Here is a 6,000-nt window from a genome sequence, read left to right on the forward strand (position 1 = left end):
GTGTCCTAAGGCAGGTGGAGAAAGACACAGTGGGCAGCACAGCTCCTGACTGGGTATGGTTTCTCAAGTAACCTGAGTGAGCTCAGCCACTGTTTAGTCTTGTTGATTAGGCCAGGGACTGTCCTAATTTTCTGCCTCAGGCAGCAGTGACCACCCGACTGGGCTTCAGCAAATAAAATACCACAAATACATTCTGAAAAATGTGCACATAATCCTCATGAAGGACTATTAATGTGTTCAGAAACTATGCAGGCTGCAAATACACCTTCATCCTGACTTACAACATTCCTCTTACTTTAGTCCTAGTGGAGATGGCCAATTATAGGTTTATGATATAGATTACAGGTGAGTGCCTGTTGCTGTTTGTGCCAATCAGGGATTCGCTGTTGGCTTCAGCAGGATCTGAAGTTACTCTAGCAAATAACTTCATTATAAATATCCACAAAGATCAATGTTATTTCAAGTGGTGGTTTTTTTTCCCTTCTGTTTTTTTCTTTTCCTTCTTTCCACTTATGTTTCTCACATTATATTTGAAAACATACACCACAGTTGTGAAACAAACAAACAAACAAACAAAACATAAACATCTTAGGACATGATGCAGCAATTAGCTTTATTTCTTTCTGTTCTTTTTAGCATTTAGACCCTCTAGAGGGAAAAGTATCTCCGAGACATAAGAGTCCCCATATGCAAGTACTGAAAGAACAACAATAACCAAAATCATTATTAAGAAAATTTCAGCTGAGCGAGACAGTTCAAGAAGATAACATTGTGTGGAAATGATATTTTGGATATGTAACATTTGAACAACATTTGCTAGACACTCTTCATAGAATAGAATCATAGAGTCAACCAGGTTGGAAGAGACCTCCAAGATCATCCAGGCCAACCTAGCACCCAGCCCTAGCCAGTCAGCTAGACCATGGCATCAAGTGCCTCATCCAGGCTTTTCTTGAACACCTCCAGGGACGGTGACTCCACCACCTCCCTGGGCAGCCCATTCCAATGGAAGATCATGTGTAGTCCTCTCATTTTTGTCCTTTTATTTTCTTCCACAGGGGACTAAGTACATGGAGACATTTAAAGGGGGGGACTTGGGGAGTTCTAAATAAGGGGACACAGCCTCAAGTTGTGCCGGGGGAAGTATAGGCTGGATGTTAGGAGGAAGTTCTTCACAGAGAGAGTGATTGGCATTGGAATGGGCTGCCCAGGGAGGTGGTGGAGTCACCGTCCCTGGAGATCTTCAAGAAAAGACTGGATGAGGCACTTAGTGTCATGGTCTAGTTGACTGGCTAGGGCTGGGGGATGGGTTGGACTGGATGATCTTGGAGGTCTCTTCCAACCTGGTTGATTCTATGATTGAGTTGCAACATGTTGAATTGTTTTGTCTTTCTTATTATGGCAGAGCAGAAAGAACAAATCTGTAAGTTACTGTCTGATGCAAAATTATTTTAAAACCAGAGGATGCAGGAGGTGGCATTCCCCCCTCACAGGCCAGACAGTTATGTTAAGGTAGAAATCATCTGAATCTAAGCAGCAGTGTGTCTAATGTGCCCTGTTTTGATGCCATTTCAGTTGCAAAAAAGGAAATGCAGGGAGCTGATACTTGCATATATCAAGTCTGAGTTACATGAAGGGCTCAGTGCTATGAACGGTTAATTCCTTTCAGCTCCACATTAAGTTTGATTTATCTTCTTATATTTTCCATCTGACAGTATCTTTCTCCTTATTGTTCACATAGGTATGACATTTCCTGTATTGGATCATCAAATTTTACCCCTGTTCACCTCCAGCCACCAGCTAGACAGACAGAAAGATGGGCATCTGAGAGTTCCCCCTGCCTTATCCTAGTATAGATCACCCAGCACCCAATGCTGACAACACTGGGAGGTATCCTCCAGGGAAAGAGTAGCACCATGGCTTTCCTGAAACTATTCACTCCTTACTTGTTTGGTTATTTCCAATGCAAATATTTCCCCATGAATGTCTGTCAGCAAACCACCAGTAACATTTATCCTTTCAGGAGAAGTGGCTGCAGGTCTCTGTTTCTAAGAACACCACACTTGCAAATTCCTAGAACACTTTTGCTCTGTGTAAGTAAGCTGGGAAAGTTGTTTTGCTAGACAGAGTATGGGAACGACAACTTGGTGCCCATCTACTCAAGTCCTCTGGAATGTGAATAGATTTCCAGCATGGGGCTGAATACTTCTGTTTGTTAACTTAGTGCAAACCACTTGGCATAGGAACATGTTCAAATCATGATGCAGGCGTTTGAAATTCATACTGAAAGCTGTCACTGGCTGGGGATCCAGCTAGTGAAGGGACCCCATGGAACCAAACTCAGATTGATTTTTTTTTTTTGTAATTCACTAGAAAAAGTTTCTGGAAAGGCAGTGATGCTGATTTCTCATTTCTGCTCTGTAAAAACTGATCCTGAAAGCTATCTGTCCCAGTGCACCAGAAGATGTCTAGCCCAGACAGGTTATGCAATATTCAGCCTCAAAAAACAGGAGATATCTAATTAATCAAAATAATTTCTCAGTGTTTCTGCCATGTTAATTTGTCTAATATCACTAATTTCCTGGAATTTAGAGAGGTGAATACTCAGAAAGTTGCTGTGTTTTCTCTCTCTTTAAAGCTAAATGGTTTCACTGATAACTCTGTTGCAGGTAGAATCTGTCTGCAGAAACAGTCACTGAAGTGCAGGCATGGCAGAGGTTTCATGTTCAGCTTCCTTCAAATTCACAGGAACTTGTGTTTTTCTGCTTAGCAGTCAAAGGCACAGGAAAATAGGACAAATATCGACCTCCCTAGTTTAGTTTTTTCAAACTATTAACTTTTATAACACAAAAATCCAGCACCATGTAAAATCCATTTTAATGTATTACCTCCCTTGGTTAAGAGCATGTGCTTTAAAGTAGGGCTATTCCCAGCAGCTTCCTTAATGCTCTCAGCTCCTGTTCTCAGTTTAACCCAGCATTAACTGCCACAGCAGCTACTGGAGCTGATATCTGGCCATGAAGCTTCTAGTGCTCAGAGTTTCAGAATATGGCCTTGGAAAGAGCTGAAAAAAAAGGAATTACTGGAGCAGCACGAGGTTAAAATTTAGTAGTTTGTGAATTCACGGTCAAAGTGCATCTATTTTCTCCCTTAAAGGAAAAAGATTCAATTTCCCATCAACTTTCAGCTTATCAGACATCTTCAAAATTTCCCAAGATGTGAATTTTTGCTTCACATTTCAAACATGAAATCCCTTAAGTTTTTATGTACTCAACAGAGTTTCGTATGTGACCTTCAATATTATGAATCTTGGTCTCTCAGAAAATAAAAAAATCCAACTGCAAAGAGACACTACAGATGGGGTTTTATTTTTAAAAGTGGATCCAAAAATAACTTCGTACTCAAATGAATTTATTTTATTACAATGTGAAAAGGAAAGAGAAGCCCAGTGTAGGAATGGTGTTCTGGCAGGGCCAGACAGATGAAAAATTAAGTTTATAGAACTAAGATTAAGAAAATTTTCTGAGCCTTCCTTGTCACTGTCTCACACTTTGGCTGCATGAGACTAAGGAATTGGAATAAGATGAGAAACCTGTCAATCTGCAGTCTGCCCTGTACTTGACATTGGTTAAGACTAGAGAAGGTTATCTGCAGTGCTGGATGAGACAAATGGGATAATGAAGGGTATGAACATCTAAGCATTTCATATCCTGCTTTTCTTCAAAAATGGATTTCAGGATAGATTTGGGAAGAGCCCAGGGTTGTCATCATGACCATGAAGCTACTGCAGAGGCTTATAGACTTTTTTTTCCCCAAGTGTTTCTAAACAGCTACATAAAGAAACAAGGCAAGGAATTGTCTTGGGATGAGGGAATGGGGTTAAAGTTCCTCTGCTACTGGTGGCAGCTTTGGGTTTGGACAACCCTTGTGGCTATGAGGGTCTCATCTAAGCAAACTATGCCACTGATGCTTTTCATTGGGCAGACTCTCTCCTATTTCCTCAACCCTCTCATAAATATTACAGAAAGGAAACTAAGATGAGTATGTGCTTTTGCAGCCTCATCTCAGTCTGGCATTCTACATCATTCCCTTCTTGCTTATGTGCTGAACTCTCAGTGACAGTAGGTTGTTTTTATATTTAGAAAGTAATGTATTAGCTGAGTGGCAGTACATCTGGCTTGTAGTTTGCTATCTTTCTTTGTCCAGCTTTGTGCAGTTTAATTTTAGGAGCCAGCAATTTCCACCTTCAAAAGAACATCTCAGCAGTGTTTCCTCCAATTCCTGTTTGATAGAGGGTTTTGTCAAAGAAAAGGTTCCTGCTTGTGGTGCACAGCTTGCCCAGTACAAGCTTCCTTCACTGCCCTAGAAAATATTATATTGACTCCACAGGAGCTGACAGAGCATCCAGTATGTTGAGCTGTACCCTTGATAGCTAATGTTGTCCCTTCACCATAAATTCTGGAATCATAAAATCATAGAATCAACCAGGTTGGAAGAGACCTCCAAAATCATCCAGTCCAACCCAGCACCCAGCCCTACCTAGTCAGCTAGACCATGGCACTAAGTGCCTCTCAGAACTTCATTAGAGCTCCAGAAAATGCAACCAAAAGCTATCAGGAAAATGCATGAGAACAATAAAACCAAGATAATTTATTTGAAATGGATAAACTTGGAAAAGTCATTGTTCCTGGTGGGTGTGTGCAACTCAAACTTAACATGAGAACAAAGTGGCTTTTGCCTTACAGATTGCTAAAGCACTGGGAGATTCAAAGAGGCTTAACATTCCTGTTTGGTGGGAAGTGGCTGTCCAGGAAGCCAGCATTGGGCATATTTGTGTGGTGGCAGCTGCCTGTATGGGAAAATCAGTGGAAACCAGAGGGGAATGAGTGGGGAAGAGGGCAAGGATTGTGGATGAGCAGGGAAGCCTTCAAGGGACCAGGGCAAAACACACTTTGGAGTGCCTTAAGGGATGGGAAAGTCAGAGTCAGTGAGCAAAGTAACCATCTCCTGAGATTTGAGTCCTGCTGGGTACAGGACAGCAGGCCTTTTGTATAGTCTTTAATTAAACATAATTGCACCAGAAAAGAGAAGAAATCCTTGTCGGTGTCATTCTCTTCCCGATAGAAACAACGTGTAGGGCTCTGAAGTTGGCTACTTCCTCAAGTTACAAAAAGTCTGGATACTGAAGAACAGTGGAAGGAAAGGAGATATTAATAGATGGCAAATTCCTTATAAATGGAGTGTGAAGCAGAAATAATTGGTGAAACTACAGGAGAGGAAGGGGGATTTTTTTCCAGTAACTGTTAACTGTAATGTAAAATTGAAAGTTAGCCCTATATCTTTTGTACACAGAGGAGAGCTGGGACCAAGATAGTGGCAGAGGATATTCCAGTTAGGCAATTTTCAAACCAGAGAGACAATTATTGTGCAGACATTTGCAAGTTCATAGCAAGAAATGGAGTTCACAAGTTAATAGGTTCAGCCTTCACTGAAAGTATATTCATTTCCAAAACTAAATAAGTGGTCTGTCACCTCGAGAGTCAATCTGGCATTGTCATCACAGAGAATGATGGGACTTTTGGAAGTAACTTTCTCATATGCATGTGGGGTTAGATCCCGAGGATGTGCATCTTGAGACAACTCCATCCACTGTGCCATGCGTTTTGGCGAAGGCAGCAGCAGGGTATAAGCCCTGCCAGATCTGGAAGGGTTTGCCCATGCAGCAGCAAAGCGCAGCAGAGAGGTGCAGTGCAGAAGGCTGCACCTCCCAGGGAACGAGCAAGCACAGGGAGCAACACAACTGCAAGTAGCTGAGTAACCTGGCTGACTTACACTCAGCAAGCCTGGCACCCATCTCGGTTTTGCCCTGCGTGGGGCATTTTCACTCGTAGTGTGCTGAGTTAAAATAATGCCATCCTGATGTGCTGAATGCCCTGAGCCTGCCATGGGGGGTGACACGCCACAAGCTGGGCTGAACTGCTAGTGCTTCCCAGGAAGACG

The sequence above is a fragment of the Pogoniulus pusillus genome, chromosome 3, assembly GCF_015220805.1.
Source record: "Pogoniulus pusillus isolate bPogPus1 chromosome 3, bPogPus1.pri, whole genome shotgun sequence".
Lineage (NCBI taxonomy): Eukaryota > Metazoa > Chordata > Aves > Piciformes > Lybiidae > Pogoniulus > Pogoniulus pusillus.